General features: G+C 33.1%; 1 long non-coding RNA gene across 1 annotated transcript; it reads left to right on the forward strand.

The window, feature by feature from the left end:
• The first annotated feature begins 398 nt into the window (after positions 1 to 398).
• On the forward strand, positions 399 to 9,871 carry LOC149774761 (uncharacterized). Its single transcript, XR_016416754.1, has 4 exons — positions 399 to 601; positions 5,650 to 5,763; positions 7,983 to 8,341; positions 9,137 to 9,871. It is a non-coding gene; the product is annotated as an uncharacterized LOC149774761 (long non-coding RNA).
• The last annotated feature ends 8,484 nt before the right edge of the window (positions 9,872 to 18,355 follow it).

Below are 18,355 nucleotides of genomic sequence, written 5' to 3' on the forward strand. Positions count from 1 at the left end.
TATTCACTTGCAATAACCAAAATTGTTATTTCCCTCATGAATAAGATTGCTTATAGTAATATATTTTAATTTAGTACATTGTCACTTGACTTTCCTGTATACTGGTATGTACTAATGTTTGCAGAAATGATCAAACCTCACCATCCCAATATTTTTCTTAAACTTTATGATATATAGTATACCTGATTAGATATTTAACCTATAAATGGCTAAATATGCTTCTAGAAACCTCATATAATTTTGGGTTAGTGTCACTCTGTCAAGTTTACTATTTTTTCCCACGCTTGCAACCTTAATGCTATTTTGAAATGACAATATCTAACACATTTTAACTTCATTTACCTAATCTTACTGTTTTGTGGCATTAAGTGAAACATGTTGCATCTTGTCAGGTCTAGCTTGGTATCTGGAACAAAGTGTTAGAGCTGGATCAGTTTGGAAGGTCTCCAGTAGTCCGGTGGTGATAGCAAAGTTTCATAAGGATATGTGTTTGTGCCGCCATAAGTGACTAAGGTTAATTCATCTCACCACACTGATATAAAGCACCTCAAAGACATGGATTAGGTCTTCATGAGAGCGATTAGCACCATTGTTCAGTAAGGTAGAGCCTCCCTAGAAACTATTTTCCTATCCTATTACCACCTTTTGTAGTTATTGACACTGAAATGGAATGAATTTTTGCTATGGTAGCGGTCCCATTGGTACACACACACACACATACATACATACATACATACATACATACAAATGCACATACATACATACAAATGCACATACATACAAATGCACATACATACATGCATACGTACATACATACATACATACACACAAATGCACATACATACATGCATACATACATACTGTTTGCTATGTGTACTGTAGCTTTAATGTACCAGTAGTTGTGTAAATTTGTTATTAAATGGAAATGAGTTGTATATCAACAATACAGTATACATACTATACATATATTTTATTTAAACTACGTATGATTGAAATGTATTTCACATTTTAAAGAGAGAGAAAACAAATGGCCATAATCTTTGCAATGTCAAGAGAGCAGACTCATCTCAACACCCTCTCAGATGTATGAAACCGTGCGAGCCATTCTTTAGTGTCTCAAACGTTTACTTAAACTTCATGCACATTAATTACTATAGGTTTATTTTTATATGTAGTAAATGAAATGAACACACATCCCTGACATTTAATGATAACAGTTTATTCACGATTTAAATGCAAACATTCAAATTCCATGTCGTGAACAATGTGATCATTTGCATTGAACTAAAGGCATCACATCAGTGAAACTTAAAAATAATGAAAGAATGAGATGTAATTAAACACATTGAAAGCTAATTACAGTTCATTCATTTTGTAACTGTCCATATATCTCTCTTCCTAGTGACTGTCAGTATCACTTTTCTTTATTTCTTGTATGTTGCAGTTGTGGTGTCTGTGTATGAGAAACCAGCTGTTCCAAACAGTTGGCAAAGTTTCATTTCCATTTGACAAAGTTAGGAATTTCATTTATGTTGTTTTGCAGGATAGTTCATACCAAACATTCTGTATGGTGATATTTCATACATAGAATGTATGATTCTGTTTGGTGATATTTGATCCATAGAATGTATGATTCTGTATGGTGATATTTGATCAATAGAATGTATGATTCTGTATGGTAATATTTGATACATAGCATATATGATTCTATTTGATACATAGAATGTATGATTCTGTATGATTCTATTTGATACATAGAATGTATGATTCTGTATGGTGATATTTGATCAATAGAATGTATGATTCTGTATGGTGATATTTGATACATAGAATGTATGATTCTGTATGGTGATATTTGATCCATAGAATGTATGATTCTGTATGGTGATATTTGATCCATAGAATGTATGATTCTGTATGGTGATATTTGATCCATAGAATGTATGATGTAGATAGCATAACATTCATAATTAATTTAAGTATTGCAACCTCATCTGTCCCCAAAATATGGAAAACTGCAAAAGTAACTCCTATTCACAAATCTGGTTCTAAGGATGATGCTGATAACTACCGACCAATTTCAATACTACCAAACTTGTCAAAATTGATTGAAAAACATGTCCATGACTCATTCATGTCATATTTAACCAAACACTTGCTGTTACACCCTAATCAATCAGGCTTTAGACAGAACCATTCCTGTGAGACTGCCTTGATCTCCTTAACTGATAAATGGCTTCAAGCACTTGACCAAGGTAGAATAATAGGAACTGTATTTGTAGATTTCAGGAAAGCTTTTGACATGGTGGATCATGAAATCCTTTTGAAGAAACTGAAAATCTACCAATGTGATGAAAGAACAATTAGATGGTTTACTTCGTACTTAAATGAGAGAACACAACATGTTTACATAAATAATGTTCTGTCTGAACCTGAAACAATTAGATATGGAGTACCACAAGGCTCAATTCTAGGTCCACTACTATTCATTTTATTTATTAATGACCTACCACTTTTACTAAGAGACTCAATAACATCTACAGATCTCTATGCAGATGACACAACATTGTCAGACATCCAAAACACAAGGCATGAGCTCGAAATTTCTTTACAGAATGCACTAAACAAACTGGAAAACTGGTGCACATGTAATGGCATGGTGGTAAATACTGGTAAAACTAAAATATTACTTATCTCAACACGACAAAGAAGGACAAATCTTGATAGTGATGAACTATGTCTGACATGGAAGGATACAAATCTGCAAATAGTCTGTCATGATAGGCTACTTGGTGTTCTGGTAGATAATAACCTATCATGGACTGAACATATCAAACATACCAGTAAAAAAGTCAATTCAAGTTTATGGCTTCTCAGTAGGATAAGACATTTTCTCCCTGAAAGGCACAGGAAACTATTTTATAACAGTTACATACAACCCTATTTGGACTACTGTAGTACAGTATGGGGTAATTCAAATGATAAAAACATAGCAAAGCTGGCACATCTTCAAAAAAGAGCATTTGGGCTAATATCAATCCAGAAAGAAAGCAAGGAAAGTTTAGCTGGTAGGTTAAAAATATTACCTATTAAAGACCGAATCTGTTTGAGAAAAGCCAAATTAATGTACAGGATATCTCAGAATAGTGCTCCTGAATATTTACAATCACTATTCCAGTATAGGCTACCTGGTAATACTCCCCACCTGCGATCCATGTCAACCAAACAGTATAAAATTCCCAAACCAAATAAGGAGTTATTTAAAAAAAAGTTTCCAATACTCTGGAACTCTGCTCTGGAATAGTATTCCAGCTGAGATTAGAAATGCCCACTCTATTTCCTTCTTCCAAACCCAATATATCCAGTGGCTTCAGAGATGCAGCTTAAATAAATGAATTCCTTTGTATGAGGGCCTCAAGGTAGATTAGTTTTTAGCTAATTGTGTTACCCTCTTTAAATAAGGTCATTATTATTATTATTATTATTATTATTATTATTATTATGGTGATATTTGATCCATAGAATGTATGATTCTGTATGGTGATATTTGATACATAGAATGTATGATTCTGTATGGTGATATTTGATACATAGCATGTATGATTCTATTTGATACATAGCATGTATGATTTTGTATGGTGATATTTGATCCATACAGTGTATGATTCTGTATGGTGATATTTGATCCATACAATGTATGATTCTGTATGGTGATATTTGATACATAGAATGTATGATTCTGTATGGTGATATTTGATACATAGCATGTATGATTCTATTTGATACATAGCATGTATGATTTTGTATGGTGATATTTGATCCATACAGTGTATGATTCTGTATGGTGATATTTGATCCATACGATGTATGATTCTGTATGGTGATATTTGATCCATAGAATGTATGATTCTGTATGGTGATATTTGATACATAGAATGTATGATTCTGTATGGTGATATTTGATACATAGCATGTATGATTCTGTATGGTGATATTTGATCCATAGAATGTATGATTCTGTATGGTGATATTTGATACATAGCATGTATGTTTCTGTATGGTGATATTTGATCCATACAATTTATGATTTTGTTTGGTGATATACATAGAATGTATGATTCTGTATGGTAATATTTGATACATAGCATGTATGATTCTGTATGGTGATATTTGATCCATACAATGTATGATTCTGTATGGTGATATTTGATCCATAGAATGTATGCTTCTGTATGGTGATATTTGATACATAGAATGTATTGCTAATGATATGATTCTGCTGTATATAGCATATTTTGAAAAGATGCAGTGCATTTTGAAATCTATATGTTGCTGTGGTGGGAGTTTGCATTACTCGGGTGGTTCATGTTGATCAGGTAATTGGAGTATGCAGGGCTGTCAACAGAGTTTCAGGATGAGGAGATATTGACTCTTTAATCATGGAACTCAAGAGTCCCCAGGCTATTTCTGAGAGTCCCTGGCATGAAGTCGAGTCCCTCACTTCAAAATGAATTCCTGGCCATATATAACATCACACTAAAATGAAAATATTTTTAGTAATTTGTTTAAAATCTATACTGTTATAACAAAATTAAAGACAAAAATAAATCACAATAATAAAATCATCAACAATTAGTTTCAGTGTATATTGTGGTTTGTGACTGATGTTTAAGTAGCTATTTATGAACTGTACGATTCTGTGGTTGGAAATTTGCATGATATCAGTTGGGTGAATGAGTTTGTCTCATAACTTTTGAATTGGATAATTCCTGCTACTGGTGTTTATCAATTTCTTTCCCAGTGTCATGTTTGCTGTTGTTTATTCTTTTCCTCATGCATCCCAATTTGTTTTGCAAACAACTTGTTTCCTAAACCGTTTTGGGTTTGTAGTTGTGTTGACTCCAACAACTTATTTTCTAAAGCAGTTCAGGTTTGTAGCTGTGATCATCATTTGGTACAATACAAAAGGAATTTTCTGTTTATAAAAAATCTGTTGATCTTAGCACTGTTTACCTTTGAATAAAAAAGATCTCACTAATAGTTGTCTTTGTTTTTATACGGTTTAGGATTAATGACCCTTATGTCGTTCACATTGTTCTTGTTTTTCTGTTTTTCAAGGTTCTTCTGGACAATCATATCTTGTTTTCAGTTTAACATTCCCCAGTTTCAAATTGTAATGTTCAGTCCCTCCTCTCAAACTAAAATGCAAAGCTGTTAATCCACATTGAGGGGCCCCAAGTGGTCTAAAGCGCTCCCTGTTATGGATCACTGTCATCTCACCTGTCTGCGCCAGTTTGAGAAAGCTTGCCAGTAGCTTCTCGTGGGTCAGTGGTTCTTTCCTGGGTTTTCCTGAGCTCTTCCTCCACCATTAATACTAGCCACCATGTATAGCCTATCGTGTGCTGAAAAATGGTGTTAAACCCAACAACAACAATAATCCACATTGTATTACAGTGGATTTATGTGTTTCCATGTCCATTAGGTTTTTGTTTGATGCAAAGTCATTATTTCTTCGTCCGTGATTGGCTGACTGTGATGGGGTTCATTTCCTTGTCTATTAGATTGTGAATCTCTTAGAGCATTTCTGGTTAAATTAAAATTTGTGCAATGTCAACTCATGATTATACTTGAATATTTCTTTATTTTTAGGTGGTGACCAAGGGGGTAGATGATACTTCTTTGAAATGTAAGGTTCAAACTCAGATCCATCTTTTTCCTTACAATGAGTATAAAACCGGTCAGGAACTGATCCAACTGAGATGGGTGGGTTTCATGTAAATTTCTAAATTTCTTTTTTTATCAGTTCTGTTACAGTCCTTACATAAAAGAGTGTCTTTTTCAGAGTAATTGTATTTTGTTTGCTTTCTATCAATTTCAATATGTCATCAGGTTCATGGTGCCAAATCTGTCTTCACACTGACTCCCCTTAGCCGACACACACCTAAGTCAAAATCCTGACCAAACATAACCCTCTGTATACCCATAGAATGCTTTGGAGGTGATTCTTTTTCATTTACAATGGGTACTTGAATTATTTTTATATAAAAAATACCATTAAATATTATATAAAATAACACATTGATTTGTTATTTCCAAATATTGTTGGGCCCTGAGTGGCCGAGTGGTCTAAAGCGCTCTCCGCTACGGATCACTGCCATCTCACCTCTGTCTGCACCGGTTCGAATTTTGGATTCAGCCAATGTAGGTATGTGAGAAAGCTTGCCAGTAGCTTCTCGTGGGTCAGTGGTTCTTTCCGGGGTTTCCCGCGTTCTTTCTCCACCATTAATACTGGCCGCCATGTATAGCCTATCGAGTGCTGAAAAATGGCATTAAACCCCACAACAACAAAAACAAACAAAAATTGTTTCTTGCGATAAATTATGCCAAAATAACAAAATAATATTTAGATTTATTAATAATGTATTAATATTTCATTTAAGTGTTGAAATATTTTTAAATAATGAAATAATATTTCTTTGAATTGAAATAAAACTTTGAAATTACAGATTTGTTTAAAAAGTAAGGAAATAATTTATATTATAGCAAAATATGAAATAATGGCGTGCATGTCACTTAAGGAGTCTGATAATAATTTCATGTCATGCATGCCAAAATATTTGGATTTACATTACTGCAACTAAGTGAATACTTGGCTTAGGTTCTTTTTGCAATTGATAGACATCAACACCATTGTAAATAAAGAGGAGTTCCATAGATGTAGACTGCAGGTGTTATAGTACAAGGCTGACTTATGCATTAAAACGTATAATGCTTATAAGCGTGATGCTTAGGCCCAAGGCAAAGTATTACCAGCTGATGTGATCTGTGGGCAACATTTGGAATAATCTTAAACTAATATTAGAAAATTGATTAAAATTAAATAAGCATGTTTGATTATTATGAATATGGTAAAGTTATAGGGAAACGGAATGATGGCATATTCATCTATGAAGGACCCTATAGACTATCCTACATTGTGTATTTCAAGCTGATAAAATGACAAGATTTGGCCCTGATGTCAGAATTTATAACATTTCACACCTTTGGCATAATAAACTTGGTACATGTACAAGGCATTTTATTCAAACTCTAAGAAAAGAAAATCTTGTTATTTATACTAGTCCTGTAAGGATGGTTATATCAACATGGTGCATTGCACTGAAAGATCTCATAATGCCCTGTTGTTGTGGCTATCTGATGTCCAGTGGTGGCCATCTTGAAAATCTTGCTATCACTATTCCTAAAAGACGGTAAAATAAACATGTGCTTTATGGTCCTAAGTGAAAATAATAGCCCAAAGACATCCAATATGGCCATCACAATAGACATTAAAAATCTTGTTTTCACTGCTTCTGAATGAATAGCCATATCAGCTTGAGGTTTCACTGAAACATTTTTTATGACATCTAGTTGGTCATAAATGAACATAGTGCACTGAAAATAGTGATGATTTGACATCCAATATGGTCTCCATAGTGGCCATCTTGAAATTCTTGTTATCGCTACTGCAGTATGAAAAGTCATTTTGACCTCGGATTTAAATGACTGGCCATCTTGAAAATATTGTATCTACTCCTCCAAAATGGATGACTCTCTTAGCATGTAAAAATAGAATACTTATGATGTTGAGCTTGTCCTAAATAAAATATTGACAACTGTACATCCAATATGGCTGCCATAATGCTTGCATTAAAAATATTGCATCACTAATCCCCAATAATCTTAATATAGACAAGTGGTTTTTAACAAAATGATGTCAACATGGTCCTAAATGAAAATGGCACCAACCCAACACAGCAGCTTGATTTTAAATCTTGTTTTAACTGAATAATATTACAGATGGTTTGAACACTCAGTAGTTAAATGGAAAAATGTGGTTTTAGCTTGAATTTCTGGAAATTCTTAGACACAGTAAAGCACAAAGGGACATGTATACATTTGAGCCTTAGCATTATAAATATGTTCCTTTTTCAATTGGACAGAACCTGAACTTGCGGAGGCTGTTTTAGAGCCTACTGACGAAGACAACTTGACATGTGCTTGTTGATCCCATTATGTTTACTGTGGATTTCACTATGAGCCCTGCCATGAGAAAGCCTGGTGAACACCACATTTATTTATGGTTAGGCTCCACCTGATAGTACTATTTATTGATTCCACCTTTTGATTATTTGTATTTAACCTCATGTTTTCATAATTTTCTTTTGCTCTAGGTGATAGATGGAAATATTTTTGGGGGCAGAAAGGTAATAGACTGATCCCCTGCTTCCACAATTTCTCAGGATCTCTAATTGTCTTACCTGCAGATCATGGGGATGATACAAATATTTGCATTTAAAAGGTCGGTATTAAAATTGTTTTCAACATAAGTATCATTGTGTATTTCTTCTGTATATCTGCAGTAAGTCATAAAATAAGATACATATATTCAACTATTTATGTTGGGAGATTGCTAGCAATAGTAGGTTAAATGCATTGCTGATTTTGTTGAGTGTTTACGTTTAGCTCCGTTTCTTTGACACATACTCAGTGATGCACTCTTATTCCTCATTTAATGTTATCTAAGAAGTGAATCTAATATTTTACAGGATTCATGAAGTCATAAAGCTTGAAGATTGATTATTCACTGCATGAATGCTTGTAGCAAAGATATGTATGCATTGTGTGTAATTAATTTTCAAGCTTTATGACTTCATGATTCAAGTAAAATATGAAATTCAATTTTTGTATAATTACAGCTAGTAGTAAATATAATAATGAATCTCAAAAGGGACTAAAGCTGACCAATTTTTTTTTACAAATGTTGTCAAATCATGCAAAAATGGTGCATCCATACTGAATTAGTTCCTTTCTGATTTTATGAACTAGGACCTTAAAGTTTTCTGCATTACATAATGTAATTTTAACCAATCCAAATGCCTCTTACAGAGGCTTCATAGGAACATTGTATTTGGCTGATGTATGTACTGATTATAAATACTTATCTGTTCATAGGATATTGGAGGGAAACAATTTCGGGTGTGTGGTTGGCAGTAATTTATGTTTAGTTCTGAGTTGTATTGCCTTAGTTGTGGGTATTACATCATGCAGAAACATTGGAATGAGATGATTCTGATACAAGTCTATTTACTTTAAGACATGAATTGTCATGGATCATCATGTCAGTGTACCTCAAACAGAACTTGTCTTGGATCCAGTTAAATAACAAATTTTGTTCAATTACTTTCACTTAAATTGTTTCATTTCCTTTTAATTCTTGTCCACTTGTAATCAATTATACAGTGCAGCTGTAATTAAATATCCTATTGTTTATGCATTGCTCACTGTTATGACAAAGGTGTGTTGAAACATACATCGGTGTAATGCCTGATTTGGAACACAGTCACTTGTATGGTCCCCATAAACAATTGGTATTAGGCCTGATTTGGAAAACATGTCATTTGTATGGTTCCCATGAATGTTTCATACAAGGCCTAATTTGAAACATGGGTCGCTTGTATGGTCCCATCACCATTTAGTATAAGAACTGATATGGAACACAGATCAATTGTGTGGCCCCCATAAACAATTGGTATAAGGCCTGATTTGGAACACAGGCCATTTGTATGGTTCCCATGAACTTTTCTTACAAGGCTTAATTTGAAACATGGGTCACTTGTATGGTCCCCATCAGCAATTAGTATAAGACCTGATTTGGAACAAAGATCAATTGTGTGGTCCCCATAAAAAAGTGGTATAAGGCCTGATTTGGAACACAGGTTATTTATATGGTTCCCATGAACATTTCTTACAAGGCCTAATTTGAAACATGGGTCACTTTTATGGTTCCTATCAACAACTAGTATAAGACCTGATGTTTGAACACAGGTCAATTGTGTGGTATCCATAAACAATCGGTATAAGGCTTGATTTGGAACACATGTCATTTGTATTGTTCCCATGGACATTTCTTACAAGGCCTAATTTTGAAACATGGGTCACTTTCAATTGTCTAGTCTCAATAAACAATTGGCATAAGGCCTGATTTGGAACACAGGTCATTTGTGTGGTCCCATAAACGATTGGCATAAGGCCTGATTTGGAACACAGGTCATTTGTATGGTTCCCATGGACATTTCTTACAAGGCCTAATTTGAAACATGGGTCACTTGTATGGTCCCATCACCATTTAGTATAAGAACTGATTTGGAACACAGATCAATTGTGTGGTCCCCATAAACAATTGGTATAAGGCCTGATTTGGAACAGAGGTATGGTTCCCATGAACATTTCATACATGGCCTAATTAAGAATAAAGGTCACTTATATAATTCTCATGAACATTAGTGTATGGCTTCCTTTAGAACACAGGTTGCTTTTATAATTCCCATGAATATCTAGTTAAAAAGACAGCACTGAAATCCCAGTGGATAATGGTAATTAATACTCCCCAATATCAACTATGAAATATTTTATAATCACTTGTTTATAATGACATTTATTATCACAAAGTAAATGCCAGAACAGTTTTGGTTTTAATTTAAGGCTATTCAGGAAGAACTAGAAAGTGGGCTGAGTATCTTTTCTAACAGCACATCACACATAAATTATTCAACACAAGGCTAGTATTCTCACCTTATGTACACACTTGTAATTTGAAGCCAAGTACTGTACCGTATAAAGTAAGATAAATATACCACTTCTGAGGATAACATCATCACTTGTACTGCACAGTAGATTTTATTAAGGTTGTACAGAAAATTTGTGTTAAACTTTTAGACTAAACGTTTTTTTCCTCAATTATTTTTATTTCATGTCACTTGATAGATTTTGTTCTCCATTTGAGAAGAATCTTTATGACAGTTGGACAATTCATTTTACAACATACCCATTCAACCTTGTGCCCTTTTAGCCAATGCATTATATTTTACAACAGTGCTTTGATCAAAGGATCCAAATATGTGCTCTGACATTTATAGCTTGTTTTATACTTGTATTTATATTCTGTATGGATTTAAGTCAGGTACCAAGAATAAAAACCTTTCCAGTACTCTTGTTTTGTACTCTGTATGGTTGTAAATCAGGCAACAAGAATAAAACCATTCCAGTACTCTTGTTATATACTCTGTATGGTTGTAAATCAGGAAGCAAGAATAAAACCTATCCAGTACTCTTGTGTTATACTCTGTATGGTTGTAAATCAGGCAACAAGAATAAAAACCTTTCCAGTACTCTTATTTTATATTCTGTATGGACATAAATCAGGCAACAAGAATAAAACCATTCCAGTACTCTTGTTGCATACTCTGTATGGTTGTAAATCAGGCAACAAGAATAAAACCATTCCAGTACTCATGTTTTATACTCTGTATGGTTGTAAATCAGGCAACAAGAAGAAAACCATTCAAGTACTCTTGCTTTATACTCTGTATGGTTGTAAATCAGGCAACAAGAATAAAAACCTTTCCAGTACTCTTGTTGTATACTCTGTATGGACATAAATCAGGCAACAAGAATAAAACCATTCCAGTACTCTTTTTTTATACTCTGTATGGTTGTAAATCAGGCAACAATAATACAACCATTCCAGTACTCTTGTTATATACTCTGTATGGTTGTAAAACAGGCAACAAGAATAAAACCATTCCAGTACTCTTGTTTTATACTCTGTATGGACATAAATCAGGCAACAAGAATAAAACCATTCCAGTACTCTTTTTATATACTCTGTACAGGTGTAAATCAGTCAACAAGAATAAAACCTTTCCAGTACCCTTGTTGCATACTCCATATGGGCATAAATTAGGCAACAAGAATAAAACCATTCCAGTACTCTTGTTTTGTACTATGTACTGGTGTAAATCATTCAACGAGTATAAAACCATTCCAGTACTCTTATTTTGTACTCTGTATGGTTGTAAATCAGGCAACGAGTATAAAACCATTTCAGTACTCTTGTTTTATATTCTGTACAGGTGTAAATCAGGCACCAAGAATAAAACCATTCCAGTATTCATTTTGTAATCTGTACGTATGCATATTGGGCAGCATTAAAAAAATAAAGTTCTGTTTTGTATTCTGTATAGTTTTAAATCATGCAGCAAGAATAAAACTATTCAAAACTTGTTTAACTTTCTGTAGGTGTACGTAGGCAGCAAGAATAAAACCGTTCAGGTAATCAAACAAAACTAAAAACTGGATCATTTGCATCAGGCATTTACCAATCAGATATCATACATTTTTGTTCAGTCTCGGTGGACAGTAATAATCAGATTACTTTAGGTTAAAAGGAATTCATGAAGTAGATAATGATCTAAATAGAAAACATTTTACTTTTCAGGGGCGAAGAGCAATACATTTTTGGAAAAGATGAACTGGCCAGAAGATAATAAATAGGTGAATAGTCTTCTCAAGCCAGAGTTAATGTCACTGGAAAAAAGTGATGAGAAAACCTGAGTGTGGATATATGCAGATTTTAGACTTTGCTTAGATTTTAACTTGGGGAACATTTGTTAATCAGCAATCCAAAATGTTTATACTTTCCACATTATCTACTTTTTATTCTCAGGTGAACAATTAGGCTTTTATATGGGAAATATTTTTGTACATTTCAAAGAATTTGTTGTTAATTAATAGTTGGTTATAGTGGCATGGAGGGGCTGCTTGATTGTTAAAACCATTTCAGTTGGAAAAAATAATTTGTCTATGATGTACCACAGTTGTGAAACAAAAGATTTAATTTTGAATCATAATATTAAATGTGTACATACCATATTTGCAAGCCTATAACACAATACTTTTTGACCAGAAAATCTTAGCTTTATCTTATACTCTGAATTGACTTATACATGGATTATGTCATCTAAATTGCTTTATTGTATTTTTTGTATGGAAAATAATTCTCCAAGAGTATGAAAAATAATGAGTAAAAAATATTTCATTTTGGGGAAGAAATTGTGTATGAAAAAATTTAGGATCCCACAGTGAGCATTTTAAACAATTACATCATCATCAGTATTAAAAATTAACATGGATCAGATGTAACTACGCAAAACCATCATGCACCAGTAATGTATTTTGTTTTTAACTTACGTTAGATACATTTGATTGCATATATGTGCATTAGAATTTACAAGTTAGAAGATGAATAACCATGACAAAGGCATATTCCATCACAATTTTCTTCTTCCACATAATGATCAAATAAAATGTATGTCCCATTGAAAAGTCAGACAGACAGAGATGTCTTTGCGATTGTAAATCTACATTGTTCATTTACCTGATGACTGAGCTTACTTGTGTACAAGTGCAGTACCATATTCCATGATCAATTAATGCCACTAGTTAAGAGATTCCTTCTAATGTTGTTTCCACTTTCATTATTAAAAGAATCACATGACTTTGTATTGGTATTTACATTCTAATTAAATATGCTACAGCTGTATTCAGTCATTCCAAGCTAACACCTGTTTGAGGTCATGCTTTGGTAGACCAGATTAGATTAGGCAGGCTACCAATTGGGAAATTTAGGCTTCCCAAGGGTATTATGAATAGCATACCATACAATGAAAGGAATGCCAGGTGGTTGCTTGTGTAAATTTCTCAGCCAATGACATTTTTTAATTTTTGCAGATGGAACATACATACATTTAAAGTAAATCTAGTATGAGCGAAGATAAATAACAATTGCCACCTAAGTACAGGAAGAGTACATGCACTTTAAAAAAATCTTATTGGTTGGGAATGGAGAGATCGTTATGCTTGCAAAGAAAATTAGCATGCAAAATGGTCGTCCTTGGGATTTAACCTCATGGAGTCTATACGAATATAACTACTGTGAATATTTAAACTGTGAAGGAGTATGTTATTTATTTTCATAGTTTGCATTTACCGTTTCATTTATTAATGCTCTTTCTTTTGACAAAAGCTTCAGCAACACAGAGGCAGTAAGGTCAAACAAAAAACCCAAGAAGAGCTGAACTTTCTCTCTCATCTATTGGACCATATTGTATTTTGATCACAAGGTGCAAGAAAAAAATGCGATAGAATTGTTAAATATATCTGATTTAATTCATATTTATTTTAATTTATTGATTGTCAGTTTAAATTTTTGTATTCTATTATATGCTATTATCATGTAAATTTATTCACTAGAGATGATGCTTTTTCTGAAAATAGATTGACCTTGACTGTTAGTTTATAAACACCAGGTGTTTATCTTAATTCTGTCCTTGTTTCAGAAATTGTAACAACCTTCGTAAACAAGTTCTATTTTATTTTAAAATGGTTGGTTGTTTCCAAGGTCATGATGGGACTATATGACTTAAGATGTAAACACTCTTTTTAATTTTTTATTTCTTGGAGAAAAATGATTGGTTTTCATCAGGGTAATATTTGGTGTGCATGACATAAACATGATCATGTGCCCCACCCCCCTTGATTTCACAATTTTAGTTTTTCCATTACTGTGCATTTGTCTTTTTTAATAGAGATGTGTAGAGAGATTTCTCAGTTTTGGGCTTTTCACACTGATGTCAAGTTATTTTGTTATAGCCAGATTTTGAGTTATAATTTTCTTCAAATCAGTTGGATTTCAAAAGGATTAATTCTTTTTTCTCAGGAAATATTTTGAGGAGTGCTCACACAGAAATTTTGGAAAGACATTGCTGACAAATTTTTATTAGAATTTCCAACACATGAATGTCATTATTTGTATTTCTACAAGGAACTGTAAAAGACATCACAGTACAGATTACAGCATACCTCGTCATCCATCTTGGATTTTCCATCAGGATTTGAACTTGACATTATTAGAACATTTATTAATAGGGCTTTTGCAATTTAATTCATGGATTATTCTTGGAATAGATTCTATAAAACCGTAAGTTTTTCTCTTTTCTTCTTCTTCATTTTTACAGGATTTTTCCAGAGAAATAAATTGTTAAATTTTAAAAAGCTTGTTGTTTTCACTCTTTCTGTGTTATTGTTTATTCGAGCCTAAACTCATAACAGAATTACATATGCATCCTTCTTTCTGTATCTCTTTATTGTCTATACTTTGATCTTGAATTAAATTGCAATCCCTCTTTTGGAGTCTTAAAGGTGATATGTTTGAATTAGAGGTATTACCCCCAAATTACATTACAGTAGTCCAGATATGGCTGAATATAACTTTTATAAAAGATGACCCTATACTGAAGAGAAATATATGTTTTGATTTTCCTCAGTAGCCAAAGATAAGAATTAACCTTTTTTGAAATGTGTTTAATGTGAATAGACCAAGTAAGATTGTTATCTACAAATACCCCAAGAATTCTATCTTGAGAGGTCATATTGAGGCTCCTGTTGTCAAATAGAACCTGGAGTTTGTCGCTATCTAGCCTTGCTCGTTTTTGTTGTGTTGTAACTAGTAGAGCTTTCATTTTTTTCTGTATTTATGATCATACTGTTTTCCTTGCACCATACTTGAAGTCTGTTGAGAGCATCTTGTAAGTTATTTTCAAGTACCATTTTGGTTTCTACCAATCTCAGACAGTGTATTATCATCTACATAGAGGTCAGTGGAAGAAATTGAAGTTCCAATCTTAAGAGGTAAATTGTTGATAAATAGAATGAATAACAGAGGTCCAAGGATAGAGCCTTGTGGTATTCCACAATTAATATGTTTACTTTCAGAAAGTTGACCATCTGAAGATACTTTTTGCACTCTAATGGTTAAGTAAGAAGTAAACCAGTTTAGGGAGTTTTTACTGTATTCACAACTATACTGCAACACTCAAATTTTAAAGAATAAACAATTACCTTTAAGTCAACGCCAAGAATGCCTAAATCTACCTTATGTAACACAATCAAAAGGATTCAGGAAAGAATGCTATAAAAATGGACTGGGACTACATTTCTGGAACAAATAATTGTGATCTGACTCCTTCTAGAAATAAAAGGTCTCTGAACACATTTAACAAAGTTTGTGGACAACTTGGTTAAAGAAGAATTCCTAAGATTTGGGGTTGAAGGTCAAGATCATTGATGGAAGGAAGAAAAAGTATTTTTTTGCATTGTAACTTTAATTCCAGACTATGTGCCACTTGTACTAAACATGGAAGATGCCTAATGAAATTTGGGGTCAACAAGGCAAAGGTCAAGGTCATTGTGAAATGTTAGTTATAGTAGTTATGTAGTTACTCATCTGTAAAATAATTTAAAATTGATTAAAAATTAAAATGATTGATTTGTTGAAGGTATATCTTAGGGCAACGGCAAAGTGAACTTGATATAATGTGGACATGAAAGACTAAATAATTACTCGCATGGAAAGAAATGGCTGATAATGGTCCCAGATGCCAACAAGTTGAACAGTCATGATGGGCATTCAATACAAATACAATCCACACAGTTTTATGCATATTTCTTTAAAATGCAGAAATTTTTGTGTTTATTATTCTTAAAGTCATGCATGCTAACAAAATGAATAATTTGCATATAAGTTCACATGCATGTATTGATGAAACAAGCACAATGCAAGTTCTTGTGTGGATATGAAAAAAAGTCACTCAGGAATATGTACCTGCAGGTAGCTATGTACAAGCATATGTGTAGATGTATACATGTATGTGTAAGTGTGCATAAGTGTAGTTATGAAAGAGTATATGTGTAGGAATGCACACGTGTAAAAGTGTATGCATGGGTAAGAACAGGTATATGGGTAAGTGTGTAAAAGTATGTGCAGGTTTGTACGATTATATGTGTAGGTGTGTACAAGTATGTGTGTGTGTACAAGTATGTGTGTAGGTGTGTACAAGTATGTGCGGGTTTGTACAATTATATATGTAGGTGTGTACAAGTATATGTGTAGGTCTGTACAAATATCTTTCTTAATATATGAAGAGAGAGTTGTTAAAATTATGTACATTGAATAAACATTAAATGTGTGTTGTTGTAAAGCGTGAAAATACCATTAAGTCGATGTATGTACTGTGCATGACAAGAGAGCAAAGGATAGAACACATATTGTGTATATTTTCCCAATTCCACACCTGGAAGTTTAATTTGCAACTGTATGTACATGTTGTGATGTAGAGATAAGTAAAGTTACAAATATTTGATATTGCACATATCAAATAGGTGAAAAGCTCCCATCTGATCACCAAAATCATGTAAAAATCAAATTAGACAAACATTGCTACCTATCTTGACAATCATGCTGGACACCAATTTATTGGAATGCTTATCTGTAGACACTAGAATTTTAAAATAATGATCCACCCACTAATGATGGTACCCTCATTGATCGACATGTTACGCTCAGACAAAATGTATGTAAACCAATCAGATTTTAAGAGAATGTTAATTAGCGTGGTCGCTTATTTAAAACTGAAGTTTCGTTTTTTAAAATAAATCATGTTGACTGCTAGTGAATTTTTAAGAAAGTCATGAAAGTTTATAAATATTGGAAAAGATATTAAGGTCTACCATTACAGTTTTAAACAATATGAATATATCAGTATGCTCAAATCACTACAATCTATAGGTATTCTGTATCTTAAATTTGTAAAATGACTCATGATTAAGGTAGTACTGATTTTGTTCTTGAAAGGCCAATTTCAAACATCTGATTACATGTATAATAAAATATGGAGTAATTCTCATTTTAATTGATCTCAACCTATACACAGTATTAATATTCTTTGAAGACTTTACATCTTAAGAAAGCAATTCCCTCAAGAATAATCATGTTAGCATATGTAAATAAGTGGAGCTTCTCACTTTAGTCAGTTTAGTGGAGTTTTCTCTTGTCTGCAAGACTTTTGGTTTGAAATATTTCACTTTTCCTATTAGCTCTAATTATATTCATCAATTTCTTTGAGATTTTGATCATTTTCTTTGAGATGAAAAAAGATTTTAACAATTCACTTCTTGCTAAATCAATTCCATCATGTCATCTCAGAATTATAAAAGATAAGCTTGTTACTTTAGTCGATATTGGTAAATTTGACTGCTGTCTGAATAATTTGTGACCAGAATCTTGTCACCATTCCTATTAATGCAGATAGCCATAGGGCAAGATGGAACCCCATCAGATATGATTTGAATAAAAATGCTATCTGGTGTTAGCTGGTGGATGTTGTTTGACCCACATCCAACGACATATACATTATCATATCTGTCTGTAGCAACTCCACAGGGACCAGCAAGACTTGCATGATCGTAAACAAACCTCTGGCTGCCACTTATGTCAAAACAATACAGGTTATTGGCCATATACATGGTGATGTAGACACGAGTTAAAGATGAATCCAAAGCAACATATGTATAGATGGGGTCACACTGACAGTCAACTGACGGCAGAACTCTTCCTTTCCTTTGCTGCTGATGAGGC

The sequence above is a fragment of the Sinohyriopsis cumingii genome, unplaced genomic scaffold, assembly GCF_028554795.1.
Source record: "Sinohyriopsis cumingii isolate HCF-2022 unplaced genomic scaffold, ASM2855479v2 utg000160l, whole genome shotgun sequence".
In the NCBI taxonomy this organism is placed as follows: Eukaryota; Metazoa; Mollusca; class Bivalvia; order Unionida; family Unionidae; genus Sinohyriopsis; species Sinohyriopsis cumingii.